At 36.8% G+C, this 15463-nt stretch overlaps 1 protein-coding gene across 8 annotated transcripts in view; it reads right to left on the reverse strand.

Moving 5' to 3' along the window:
* The window catches only part of CADPS2 (calcium dependent secretion activator 2), a 544075-nt gene that overhangs the window by 172596 nt on the left and 356016 nt on the right, over window positions 1-15463 (reverse strand). The gene's annotated exons all lie outside the window — the stretch shown is intronic.

Raw genomic sequence — 15463 nt, forward strand, 5'->3', positions numbered from 1 at the left:
ACTAACAGTCTAGCAGTCCAAATCACCCAACTTGTACTCTTTAATGAATCTTCCTCCACTTATAAGTAGTATTTGATTTTTTTTAAATGTCAAACACTCTAATTTAAATGTTTAGGAAACAATGAACATGAGGTTAAATTCATTCCCTTATCTAACTAGGCTGTCTTCAGCATCTATTTTGTGATGGACCCAGATTTAAAAGTCATGGAAGAACCAGGTCTTATACTGGTAACGATGATGTGATCACAGTCATAAGAAACTCATTAAAATGCTAAGATAATTCTGGAGAGAAAATAAATCAAAAAATAATTGGGAAACAAGTGATTAGGGAGTGATTATATTAAAAAGAAAGTCCTACCTTCTCAAAAACATCTGATGCACTTAAGTGAGAGCCTCCTGTATTTTATATGTTTTTGAGAGAAAGGCAAAGCCAAAATATGAGAAAGTATTGCAAATTGAAAACTGACCAGGAAAAATAATAAGCAGCTTTGGAATTTAATGGAACTTAATAAACTGTAATTTCATTCATATATATATATATATATATAAAATTTCATTCATATATATATGATACATATTATGTAATAGTATTGATGGGATTGGATTCTACAACAGTACAGGTTTACTTTCTGATTGTCTTAACACTCTACAAGGTATTTACTTAATCAGTAAAAATTAACTAATGAAATATTACATTTGATAGAATTATAGATTTTGTGTGGTGAGGATCTTAAGAGAATACATGTGGAAACTGGAGACTATGATATCTAGGGGACTCAAGTCTCACTAAATCACAGGTAGTTAAACCCAGGGCTAAGCTTCAACGAAAAGAGAACATTAAGATTATTCTCTAGAACATAGTGGTATTGAGGGAGCCAGGTTCTGGGCCCTTGGGACCATGATCTCAACTCCAGGGTTCACAGATGAGGAAACTGACTTTCCCAAGGTCACTTAGGAGGAAATCATCGTCTTAAGTCTAGAAACACAAGTCTCCTCAAATCTAGTTAGGTATTCCTTCAAATATACCATATTACTTTGTGATTCACATCTTGAAATTTACACTGCTTTCCCAAATAAGCCAATTACCTCTTATTTTCTGACAAAGTTATTAAAGATAGCTATAAGATATATAGTTATCTGTAAGAAACTATAATCAAAGACTATTAAGACTACTATGTGTATGGGAGAGAAAGGAAAGTGAATAGCAAATAATTTGAGGCATTATTCCTTAATTTTCTCCTCTCAGATACATATTCAATAAATCATATTGTTTTATAGTAATTGTTGATTATATTTTCAATGAATGTAAAATTATCATCCTTTGATGTGTTTAATACTGCTCTTAAATTTTCCTTGGTCTGAGTATTGTCACGCTACTTTCTCTCCATATTCTTTCAGTTTGTGGTGTAGTTCTTAAAATCACCACACATATGGATTTTGTTGTTTAATCCCATTCTGAGAATCAGACTCCTAATATGTATATTTAATACATGTATAGTAAGGACATATATATATATATGTTGCTGTCTTCTGTTTTAGGTTTATATGTATATTTTTATTATGTTCAGTTAGCCACCATCATTAGTTTTTGGTGTAGCGTCAAAAATGTTTTAGGTTTACAAAAGTTTTCTCAGCATTCCATTTTTATTCTATACTAGTTACTTTAAAGCTTTTCAAGGCCAGAGCTAACCCCATATTTTCTCTATTAAAAAACAAAGTCATTTTTGACTGCTTCTTTTATAACTTGAGGAGTACAGCTTGTTTTTATCACTCCATTAACTTTGACAAAAATCTGGAAATCAGGTTTCACATTCTGTTATAATTACTTCATGGGGCGCCTGGGTGGCTCAGTCGATTGAGCATCTGACTCTTGATTACGGCTCAGGTCATGATCTTAGGGTCCTGAGACTGAGTCCTGCGTCAGGCTCTGTGCTCAGCGAGGAGTCCGCTTGGGATTCTCTTTCTTCCTCTCCCTCTGCCACTTGCCCCCCAACGCTCTCCAAAATAAATAAATCTTTTTTAAAAAATTACTTCATATGTCTATACCTTATTCAGGAATCATTTTTCATGTTTATGTTTGACTCAGGATATTTTATAATAGTAATAGAGATTTAGCTCTATTATCTTTTTTCTTTCATATTTTAAGCTTCATATTTCTGAGAAACTATACTCATTCATCTCAAATACCAGGAGTTTTGCTTTAAATATTTTCAGGAAGGTGACGTAAGAACATAGATGTATACTAAATTCTCAAGTCACACAATGTCCCATCAATTCTCTGTAGATCTAATTCTACTGACTTCTGCAGTTGAGTGCTAAGATGTAGGAGGCAACACACATTTTTTTCCAAGATTTTATTGGAGAGAGAGAGAGAGAGAGAGAGCATGAACGGGGGAGGGGCAAGGGAGAGGGAGAAGCAGACTTCCCGCTGAGCAGGGAGTTCTATGCAGGGCTCTACCCCAGGACCCCGGGATCAGGACCTGAGCCAAAGGCAGATGCTTAACCAACTGAGCCACCCGCGCAGCCCAACACACATATTTTTAATTGAAAAAAATATTTTATAAGAAATGTTTGAAGATAACTTCTCACTAAATTTCCTGAAATGTGAAAGTCTGTTATCTGCAGACTAATTTCTTTTAAATATCAGAAAATGTTCCTTTTATTGTTTTTACTTTCACTGTTGCTTTTATTACTACTTCTGTTTCATCTGTTCTCTTCCCATTAGATAAGCAGATTTTTTTTTTTTTTAAATCATATTGGGTATTCCCTTTCTTTAATATTTGCCACTGTGGGTAGAGTTTTCAGACTTAGAGCTTCTCTTGTCTTCTGTGTTACTGACCTCATTCTGTGTAATGTTCATTCTGTACATTATTGCCTAAAATGTGGGCAACCATTTGTTTTTTGTTTCACTGCCTTATTTCTGTCAGATATCTTCTATTAATCTCAGCCAACTCTCATTTTCACAAACTTTTCAAGAGTCCATGTTTCTTATAAATTAAGCAAAATCAGTTTTCATATTATAGAATCCCTTCATAGGTCTCCATTACTTTCCCCCTCCCCCTACCACCTCACATCTTATCTATCCTCGAAACAAGAGTGATCTTTCCAGGTCTGATTTCACCAAATGACAGGAAATTCTCCTTGATTCCCCTTCATCTCCCACTAGAGAACTGACAGGATTTACTTCCTCAATCTCAAGCTGGAGAAAGAGTAGAAACAAACAGCTCTCTCTAACCCAACTTTCATTTTCTAGCAGGCATTTATGTAGTGAGGTTTGGATAGGAATTCTTCCAGATGCAACAGTATGGTTCTCTACATTCAGAGGCAAAACAAAATATTTGAATATTAGATGGTTTTTACATTTTCTGCTTTTGGCACAATTCTAGAAGGAACTAATTTAGTAATAAGATGACAGAATATAAGAAATATTTTTTATGCTATATCACTGTGTGTTTGGGTCATCTAACTTAGGAACTTAAAACACACACACACCCCAACGCCAGTTGAGAAAATGAGTGATGCTATGACAAATCTGTTTCCATCTACCTTACTTAGGTGAGCCAGTCTTCTGCATGCTTACATCTCTAAATAATGCTATAAACAAGGAATTGATCTGAAACCTTTTCTCATTTTAGAAAAATTACTCATTTACGGAAAAATTGGGAAGGGAAGCCACCAGCTCGTGAAGATGGGCAATTCCAATAAAATTTAACTTTTATATGTTTAAGAATTGTTCAAGTTTTGTCATGTACCTATACACTTTTATCAGTTGTCTGCTAGTCATGATTGCAAATGTACATCAATATAAAATAATTTTTAATAAAGCCTTTTGTTTATGAGTATGTTTTCTCCTTTTTCTAGTCTTATTTTTATTCAATCAAGGTAGTTTAACTTGGTTTGTTCAAACAGAAGGAAAAGGGGAAGTAAATCTGGGCGTTTAGCATAAGAAGTAATGACGAAGCTATTTTTAGGGAAAAGGGCTTTCTGTCTTTCCTACGTTATTTTTTATGTCTGTGAGATATCTCTGTTCTCTGCTTAAGTTTGTTTATTTCTGGCATAAACACAAGTTTATTGTCTCCTTGTTCTGGAGGCTAGAAGTTTAAAATCAAGGTTGGTTCCTTCTGAGGGTTGTGAGAGAGATCTATCCCTGGTCTCTCCCATCACGTCTAGTGGTTTGCTATCAATTTTTGGCATGTCTTGGCTTGTAGAAGCATCATCTCCATCTCTGCCTGTATCTTCACATGGTGTTCGCCCTGTCTGCATGACTACTCCCAAGCACCTTCTTATCTAGAAGGACACCAGTCATACTGAATTAAGGGCCCACCCTTTTCTGCTATGACTTCATCCTAATTAGAACACTATTTCCAACTAAGGTCATATTCTAAGGTACTGGCAGTTAGGACTTCATAGAAATTTTTTTTAAAATTATTCCAACTTTGTACACTGCTTTTTAGTTGCAGAGAAGCATGATAGAGCGATCGAAGAGGATTCTGAAACATAACTTATTTCCTAAGAGTAAAATTCTGTTGCAGAAGAGCCAGGGAAATAAGAATTCGAGGAGAAAAAGCTAATAAAATACAATTTTCAATGGTTACAGGTAGCTGTAGAATCACAGCAGCACTTAGATCCTATTTCGCATGCTTACAATTAATGGTTTTATTTTATAACCTGCACCCACTGCGATTATTTAAATTCATGATGAAAGGTTTACAATGACCTGGGGCACCAGGTTGGCTCAGTCAGTTAAGCATCTGGCTCTTGATTTGGGCTCAGGTCATGATCTCAGGGGTCGTGAGATTAAGCCCTGTGTAGGGCTTTGTGCTGGGCGTGGAGCCTGCTTAAGAATCCCCCCTCCCCACCCCCGGGTGCCTGGGTGGCTTAGTTGGTTAAGTGTCTGCCTTTGGCTCAGGTCATCGTCCCAGGGTTCTGGGATCAAGTCCCACATTGGGGGCTCCCTGCTAAGTGGGGAGCCTGCTTCTGCCTCTCCCTGCCACTGTTCCCCCTGCTTGTGTGCGCTGTCAAATAAATAAAATCTTTAAACAAAAACAATAATCTCCCTCTCCCCCTGCCTCCCCCACCCCTGCCCCCCGCTCTCTCTTTTAAAAAAAAAAAGTTTACAATGACCTGTAAGTTGTACAAAATTATTTTAAGGGACATATTAGCAAAAGAGTTGGAAGACTAGCATGAATGTAATATGGTCTTTTAGAAAGATACTTGGTCCTTCTTTGATACCTTTTAGCGATCTGGGAGATAGTCTTTCATTGTTTACTAATCAGAATGGTGAATGACTTCAGTTTCGTGTGCATTTATAATTTTCATGTCTTCCCCTGTTCTTATGGGTATTCTCTCCTCTCATTCATTCATTCAACAAATATTTATTGAGTATCTACAATGAATATTTCTAGGTCCTAAGCATTACAACAATGTCCCCAGAATTAGAAAAAAAATTAGAAAAATAAAACCAATCTCATACAGAATGGAGAAGACTCTACAAATAAACAATTATCTCAAACAAGTTTGAGTGTGAGTTGCTTTTGAAGAAAAACAAAACAGAGTAAAGAGAATGATACTGAAGGGGGTATATTTTCAATAATTGGGCCAGAAAAGGGCTCTCTGAAGATAATTATGTTAAGGTATTTCAAAAGGAAGGGAAGGGGATAAGCCAGGTTTAAGGAGCCTGCCATTGCAAAAGAGAAGCCCCACTTACTCTTTCCAACTCATCTCAGGTATTGACCTTGGGGAAATCACTCGAACCCTTACATACCTGAGTGAGTTCCTGTCAAGCACAGACAAGGAAAATGCGCCCCACAGAGCTTTGAGAGAATCAGGGATAAATAATGGAAAAACCCCATGAAATCTGCCGACCTGTTATGTAGGAGTCTCCCAGCAAACCACACCCAGCCGTCAGGAAACCATCATCCTCTCGCTCTTCCTGGGGGCTGGAGACGTGCCTTGTTGCCGTAACAGAGTGAAGGCACCTGGCCCATTCGGGGATGGAACTGATTTTGGGGCCATATGCTTCTCTGCTGGGAATGACTTGAGGTCTGTTGACTTTCCTGTCTAGGCTTCTGTGTCCCAGCTTCACTTGGTTCTCTCCCTCCCTCCCTTCCTTTCTCTCTCCCCTGGGTTGTTTCTTTCCCATTGAGTTCACAGACTTGTTGAATAAGTATGTAAATGAACAAGAACCGAGGGGGAAAAAAAAGTGGAGATGCCTCTAAATAGAGTTTTAGATATTATCCCTTTACTTCTAATGGACATTATCTTGATTATATATTTCAAAGTAGGTTTTTGAAATTGTTACTTTTTAAAAAAAAGATTCATCTCTAAAGATCTCTACATTAATTATGTTCATGTGGTCATGCACTAAAGAACCCACGTCAAATGCTAAAAATTTGCTTGCCATTTAAGATCTAGTCTTCAAAATATCCTGTCCAAAGGCTTGTTTTTACACATGCAATGTAACATGCTTAACATCAGTGTTCCTTCTTTAATATAACTTGAAATACAGGTCCAGTTGCTGTTTTATGCTTTAACTACTATATTTCTAGCTAACTTTAAACAATTATTTAACATGATGGATATATAAAATTTTAAGTACCCGATTTAAGATCTTTAGAAATATTAAAAAAGCCTAAAAAACCCCCCAAAACCCCTTTACCTTCAAAGGAATCACCTACTTTCTAAAGCCATGGTGAATTAAATGATAAAGTATTAAACACTTGTTTTATTTTGTACTTTTTAAATAGTTTAATATTTTATTATCTTTAAAGTCACTCAACAGACCTAGAATCCCTCACGGATTACTGGGCTGCGGGTTTTAACAATGAGTACAGATGGAAGAGTAACAAAACACCAACGACTAACAAAGCTATCACTAAGAATTAGGAAACCCAACCCAGGAGACAACTTTTTTGGGGGAAAAAAAAAAAACTAGTTTGGCTTTTGAATACATTGGCTCCAGAAGCAACTAACTTCATGAATACCATCCTTTTAATTCACTGGTTCCTGGTTCTAGTTCCATAAAATGATGCTGCATTTTACACTTCTTCGGAGTTCTTTAGTATCCCCAAGAGCTTTCACTTTACCCATGTCTTTTGCAAGCTCACGTTAAAGCACATTCCTGCAGCAAACTCTACAATGACCCTGCGGTACAGAGTCTAGTGAGTGCTTCTGAACCGCGTTAACACCGTATACCTACTGGTTTGCTAGCCAGTGTCCAAATTAAGGGTAATCGGGAGAAGCTGCACTCTGAGAGAAGCGTTCCTATCAGCTGGCACTAAGTTAAAGTAGGTCATTGAAAGAGAAGCTATGGGACCGGGGGTGGGAGGGAATCACCCTGCTCCCTGGGCTCCCAAGCTGGAGACTGTGCAGCCTTCCCTCTGCCTCATCACCACATGACAGGGAATTAGAAACAGGTGGTCTGACCTAGTATTTGTTTTCACTTAGAAGCTTCCTTGTATATTACTGAACAAAGCTTATATAATAATACTATATTGCAATTGAAAATCCTTTCAGTGGAAAGATATAGCAATGATAAACGTTCAATATACTTAACGCAACCCACTCTTAACTCCATAAAGAATGGATTTATTGAGAATTGGAGGATATAAACAGACTTTAATCTGAGGACAGCATTAAATCAGGTTTTGGCATCACTACCTTTGACGGGGCACCCTCACTTAAGTTGTTCAAGTCCCATGAGGTCTCTGCATCTGGTCTGGGAATCCTCTCATTTCATTTTCAATTGCCAACCTGTTCGACACCTGTCTGTGTCCACATGTGTGAGTGCTAACTATGAGGTTTTAGAGACCACGGCATTCACGTTTGCATGTTGTATTCCTACTGCAGAGATCATGTTAACAGCTGGCAGCTTAGCAACTGCCACTATCTAATTTCAGGAAAGATTAAGGCTTAAAAAAATCCTTAGCTGGAAACGTTCTTGGCAGAGGCCAAAGGTGCTGCTAGAGCTATTAAAAAAAAAAAAAATCCCACAGCTTAAATTAATCAAGGAAAAGGAATATATCTTCAAGATCATGATGGATTTGAGGGGAATATATATTTATTGTCTTGACCAAATGGCATAAAAAATGTGGCAATTGGTGTATAAATTAAAGAGGGGAAAGACAGTCTTTTAAAAACAATGCTCCCAGTGATGTGCAAATATTAATTTATTTAACAAATAGTTTCTACGCACAGATTATAAGAAAAACTAGGCCATTGTTTNAGTAAGGAGGGCACGTATTGCATGGTGCACTGGGTGTTATACGCAACTAATGAAGCATCAAACTTTACATCGGAATCTGGGGATGTACTGTATGGTGATTAACATAATATAATAAAATAAAAAATAAAAATAAAAAAATAAAAATAAAAACAATGCTCCCAGTGATGTGCAAATATTAATTTATTTAACAAATAGTTTCTACGCACAGATTATAAGAAAAACTAGGCCATTGTTTTCATAGAACATTAATTCTAGAAGGGGTAAAGAAATAATAGGAAAATATATAAATAAGAAAAGATCATTTTGATTAGAAATAAATGCTCTGAAAAATATAAAACAAGGTACTGGGACAGGGAGTGAGCTGAGAGATACTTTGGATTGGGTGGGCAGAAAAGGCCCATTTAAGATGACATTTGATCTGATACTTAAATGGGTAGGTACAATGAGCCAGCCTTGGGGAAAATGAAAGCAAGAGAGTGTTCAGAATTTCTATAGACGGGTTTAGGAGTAGCTGAACAGCCACTAGATGAAAGGCAGGTGACTTAATTCAAAGGCATATTTGCACAGAAATCATACACTAAAAAATAAACCCACATTATATATTTATTTGAGGTACATTTGGAGAGGGAGGCCTGTGACTCTGAAGTACTGAGCTCCAGTTCTTGGCACAGTAATTAATGTGGGGCAGGACACTGCAAGTTGAACTGTTGCTCAGTGGGACAGAAGGCTCACCAAAGAGGAAGCCAGGGGCCAGAACAGGTAGGATCTTCTCTGGGTCATGGTCAGGGTAATTCTAAGCGTAATGGGAAGTCATAGAATGATTTAAGCAGCAAGTGGCAAAATCAGAGTTATGCCTTAAACAGATTATTTTGGCAACCCAAACAAGAGATTATAAGGAGAATGGCAGGAAGCGGAAGCAGCTATGATGACATGGTTGACGAGGGCGGTGTGACGATGAGAGCAGTTTCAGCGAGTACAGAGGCAGAGAAGCTGGAGAGCACTGGATGTAGGTGGGACCCTGTTCTGGCTGTAGATCCAACAGGACACCGAGGCTTTGTCACATATGCCCAAATAGAAGCCAATTTTATGTTCCACGTAGAGGTTTGAGAAGGAACCCAAATTAAAGGACAGATAATATTCACTTCCTTAAATATTTAGTGAGTCTTTACTATGTGACATATGTACTATGTACATATGTAGAAAGACCTACATTGCAGCATTTAAAATTGAGACTTGTAAAGCAATTTTCAAAACAAAAAACAAAACAAAACAAAACNATGTACATATGTAGAAAGACCTACATTGCAGCATTTAAAATTGAGACTTGTAAAGCAATTTTCAAAACAAAACAAAAAAACAAAAAACCTGAGCCTACATTTAATTCTGACTTCACAATATTGGACAATTCTCATAGGTCTTTTGCAGTTTTTTGTAGGTACGAGCTATGCAATAAGAGGAATCAGACAGTTCCCTGGAATCTAAACATGAAGACGGAAACAAAAATTTTAAGGGAACACCGGGCGTATATAAAAGAGGCATTTTTGCATTAGGATCACCACCTGATCCATAGGAGATTCTCCTTACTAAATCCAGCCCATGTTCACTTCACCTTGTTTTTTATAATTTTAGTTTCTAAGATATAGGTAAATGATCATGTAATAGCTCATATTTTAGAACTAATCTGAAAAGTAAAAGTATTGTTATTTAATGTCCAGGGTATATCGTATAAAATAATATGACCACTTTTTTCTTCACTATGGAAAATTCAATGATCACAAAGCAAGATTTATCTTAAAAAATAAAACTTAAGAAAAAAATTCTTGTCCACTACCATTTTGTTCTAAATAAGCCCACAACCAATACAACTTTGAATTTTCTTTCATATTGCAAGGGTGCATCATGAAAGATAAAATAACACATGCTATCTGACACATAATGACTATTAATTATAAAAAATGACAAATGATAAACCAAAGTTCTGGTGACTATTTAAGTACTCCTCAGTCATCTAAAATAATCTTTATAATCTTACTTATAATAGGTATCCATGCCCTTTGGCCCAGTTATTCCATTTCTATAAGAATATTTCCACATACACACAAAGCTTAATATATAAGGACTGTGTGCGTGTGCGTGTGTGTATATTTTTTGATTGTATCATTGCTTGTTTTATTTTTTTTGAGAGAGAGAGGGAGCAGGAGAGAACAGAGAGAACAAAGAGAACAGAGAGGAAGGGGGAGATGGAGAGAGAGAATCTTAAGCAGGCTCTACGCTCACTGCAGAGCGCAGCTCGGGCTTGATCTCACGACCCTGAGATCATGACCTGAGCCTAAATGAAGAGTCAGATGCTTAACCGACTGAGCCACCCAGGTTCCTCATCATCACTTATTTAAAAAAGGGAAAAACTTAAATGTCCAAAAAAGGGCAACTGTTGCACAAATCATGTTAATCCACACTATGGGATCCAATCATCCAGTCAAGAGAATAAAGTGGATTTTTATATACTGACATGGCACCTCATCTGTAATATTTTTAAAAGGGGATCAAAGCAATATACATATGGAATGATTCCATTAAGAAAAGGCGTGCGCACGCGCGCGCCCATACACACACACACACACACACACACACACACACACGCTCTGATAGAATTTCAGAGGGCTACTGTACTGGCAATGGTTACTTGGCAATGGTCCTTCGAAAATGAGAATAGAATAAGGTGACGATTCTGGTAGGGGTACTGTTGATGAGGGCCTTTCATCTTCTCCATAAATAATTCTGTATGATTTGATTTCATCCCACATTGAACATGCCCTGGGTTTGTAAATTTTAAATCAATTTAACACATAAAGCTAGACAGCCACTATCCCATGACTTTCTTAATCTGACAAACAATATATTTCTTCACGTCACATTGCTCTCAGCCAATAGCTGATGTCCTAAGACTCGATCTAGACCATACAATTTCATGCCGTAATGCTATTCTCAAATCGGTGACAGCAGCCTGCTGCAGTGGACCTCCACGTGGACTGAATGTTTCAGATGGCAACACGCTGGGGCAGCCACTTCTTTTAAGTCTCAAGCAGATTTGTGATGGCATCTCACTAACAGAGCGCGTCTCGTATGTTTGCAGCGTGTACGGATCACTCAGTGACATGGCTGACTGTTTACATCCTGTGCCAACTCTGCTGATGTGTAATTAACATTACGTCTTGATAGCCTGCTGTTGTTTGCAGCAACTTCAAGTCATGATTCTGACACATCGACAACAAGCAGTGAACACTTTGATACAGGGCCAAAACAACACTGATGTCTACTTCAGTTTCCAGTGATGTCGTGCAGTAAGTGGCCTTCACGAGCATGACACTCTGTGCTTTCACTTACTGGCCATGTCTACTCAGACAGTTTGGTACCTCATGAAATTAATGATCCACAGTGATTATTCCTATGGCTATTTGTCTTCAGATCAACAGTGTGTGTGTGCATCAATTTAATCATAGCATTAAAATAAAATAAGTTTACTCTGTAGACTAAATTTGGATTTGAATCCTTGACTCTCTGACATACTAACTTTGTAATTCCAGGTAAATGATATAACTCCTTTGTACATTGACTGTATCTGTACAACGGGATCATATTTATTACCTAATCCCAGAAACACACCTTATTCTGACGACTGAATAAGAGAATGTGTTAAAAGTGCTTCACATTAATGCCTGCTACTACTGCTTAATAAATATTAGAAAAAATACAGAAGTGTAGTAGGTGAGTGCTTCAAAAATACCTGGATTTATCATAGAATATGCAAATGTGGGGGCATACAGTTATTTGAATAGGCATTAGCAGATTACAGAGTTAGAAATTCAGTTTGATTAAATCAGAGAATTTTAAAGCTATTTAATGAACAAAAATGTATTAGTGTCATAAGTACTTTACAACAATGAGATCCTCNGCAGATTACAGAGTTAGAAATTCAGTTTGATTAAATCAGAGAATTTTAAAGCTATTTAATGAACAAAAATGTATTAGTGTCAAATCTTATACCAGGACACTGAATAAGCACAAGAAAAAGGAATAAGAAACACTTCAGTTTAACTTTGGTAAGATTTCAAACATATTCTTCAAAATCAATTATTCTTTCAATTTGGCTTGGACCAACATTTACCACCTTCATTAAAAAAAAAAAAGCCGCCTCTTAAAAAACATGAAAATCTATTCAATACAGTAACTACACTGACTTCAGAATCTAAATGGGGAGCAAAACTCATCTTACTTACAATCTTACTTGGAAGCTAAGTCAGCACCCCACATTAATAATTTATTTTCCTATTTTGAACTCTGCTTTAAATGTTTATATGAAAGTCTTTTCACCTCAGCAGCTATTCGAGTGTTCACTTTGAACAATGACTTTGCAGCTGGCCAAACCTGACTCTCAATCAATTTTTATGAGCACAAATTCTTGAGCTGATGGCTACATCTTCAGCTATATCACTCACATAATACACACTCACAAGTGGTGATGAGATTCACATTATCGCCAGAGCACCATTCTGCCGATGGCAGCAGCAGACACAGCAGGGGTACAGTGTCCTCCCTAGAAAAATGACTCCTTCACCTTTCAATAATGCAGCCTGCAGGTATGAACCTACAAGCTGCGTGCCAATGGAATGAGAGCGCTCTTTAAAAATACTAATAACAACTACCCAGTTCCTCCCAATGGGTCACTCTCATTGAATCTCCATACACATCCATCTTGATTTTGAAGTGTGTGCATTCAATTTGTCTTCCCATTACATTTGGAATTGAAAGGAAGATTCAATTGTATTTAAAACTTCAAAAAGTTGCCAGAGTACTGGCATGTTTATCTCAACACATTTGGCGTGGGATTCTCTCTGTGAGGGCATGTATATACACATATTTATGCAAAATTACAACACTTAAAGACAACTTCAGATCTTAAGATGATATCTCAGAATAAATCTGAATTCATTATAGTCTGGCAGTGTTTTTTCAACATTTCAATTATGGAGTATATGGGTTTACATTTAAATTTTAATTATGGGTTTAAATTAAATTTTGCCTTTTAAAATGTTACACTTGGGGTGCCTGGGTGGCTCAGATGGTTAAGCATCCGACTCTTGGTTTCAGCTCGGGTCACAATCTCAGAGTCATGATATCAAGCCCCAAATCGGGCTCCATGCTCAAAGGGGAGTCTGCTTGAGATTCTCTTCCTCTGCCTCTTCCCCGCTCACTCATGTGTGTGCTCTCTCTTTCAAATAAAAATCTTCAAAAAAAAGATGTTAAACTTATTTTTGTTACTGAGAGAACTTTCTAGCTTTCCAAAGACATGGCTAATGTTCCTCAAAGAACTTTCTAGCTTTCCAAAGACATGGCTAATGTTCCACCAATTAATGACCTCAAACTACTCTAATTCTTTCTTTCATTTCTAAACTCTTTTATAGGGCGATCATCAAAGTATACATCTTTGTCCTGTAACTTTTGATTCTTGTGATCGTATATTAGGAAATAAGGTAAGGAGTAAAGGATTACCTCAAATCTCACCTGGCCAAAACCATGAGGTGATCATCTGATCTCTCAAGACCGATCTAATAGAGTCAGTTTTCACATACACAATCAACACTGTTGTAACTCTCTTAGCCTGTCACTTAACCAGATCTCTAGACTAATGAACACTCTCTGATTCATTCTTTAAAACATAATAAATATGATCCAGCAACTGTACTCTTTGGTATTGACCCAAAGGAGTTGAAAACTTGTATCTGTACAAAAACTTGCCCAGAGTGTTTATAGCAACTTTATGCATAATTGCCAAAACTCAAAAGCAACCAAGATGCCCTTCAATAAGTGAATGAATAAACTGTGATTCACTCAGACAATGGGATATGGAATATTATTTAGTACTAAAAAGAAATGAGCTATCAAGCTATGAAAAGACATGGAGGAAACTTACAAGCACATTATTACTAAGTGAAAGAAACCAATCTGAAAAGGCTATGTGCTATATGATTTCCATCCTGGAAAAGGTGAAACTATGGAGACAGCAAAAAGATCAGTGGTTGCCACAGAGGAGAGAAGGGTCAAATAGGCAGGGAATGGGATCCTTGGTAATAACTGTATCAAGTGATGTTGACGACATGGGAGACCATGGGATGTGTGGAGGTAGGGGGTGTATGGAAAATCTCTGTACCTTCCTCTTAGTTTTGTTGTGAACCTAAAACTGCCCTAAAAAAATAAAGTCTTTAAAAAAAAGTAAAAATAAAAAAATGTAATGACTAATATGTAAAACTCTGTGCTTATTAAGAGTCAGCTAGGTTTGTGCCAATAACATCACCTATTAAAAATATGGAATTAAAAAAGAGTCTGCATAGTAATGCATGAAGTATGACTATGAAAAAGGAGCTGCTGTTTCTATGAAAAAATTAGTTGAGTGATTTAGAAAGATTTGATAAAGTTGCTAACACAAACTTGTCAAATTAGATGTGAGACATCTATAAAGAGGAATAAAATCAAATGTCCAGAAAGATCTGCATTAAAACTGATTAGTAAATGCATTTAAGTTCTTGTAACAATGTAAAGAAATTAAACTTGGAAACCAAAGAAGAAGTCTTATGGGTATGGTTTTTGGAGGACAGATTCTCCCAGAACTCCGAACAGGAGACCCTTACTCAAAGCAAATGCTTGGGCTTTATATCAAGACGGCCAATGTATGTGTGTACAAGTATGTGTATCTTTTGTTAAATTAGTTGACCAAATATTGGTTCTAGTCCCATAAGGCTACATTTTAACCAAACAGGCTAGCTGTTTGCCATGCAGATCAAACTTTTGACCGAATTTTTATACTCTTCCTGAAGTTGCCATGCCATTGTGGCACATCCAACAATGAACAGACAGCCTGACATCTGGAAGATAGCAAATGACAGTTTCCCTTCCTTGGCATTTTCACCATGTTATTCTGATAGAGTCCATTTAAAGTTTGCTTAATGCATGGGTTGGAATTGATAAGATTTTAGAGACTATTTTATGTCAAGAATACCAAGAACTATTTTCTTTTCATATATATCCATTGGGGATAAAATAGCTTGGACTCATCATAGAATGGAATGACTACTACTTAGAAAGTTATTCCTTAATGTAAATTTATTTTCATGACTATATTCTATGAGCAAAGGTTTTCCATGATTAAAAAAACAAAACAAAACACAGTCAGCCAGAATGACT

Source organism: Ailuropoda melanoleuca, chromosome 1 (genome assembly GCF_002007445.2).
Source record: "Ailuropoda melanoleuca isolate Jingjing chromosome 1, ASM200744v2, whole genome shotgun sequence".
Classification (NCBI taxonomy): Eukaryota; Metazoa; Chordata; class Mammalia; order Carnivora; family Ursidae; genus Ailuropoda; species Ailuropoda melanoleuca.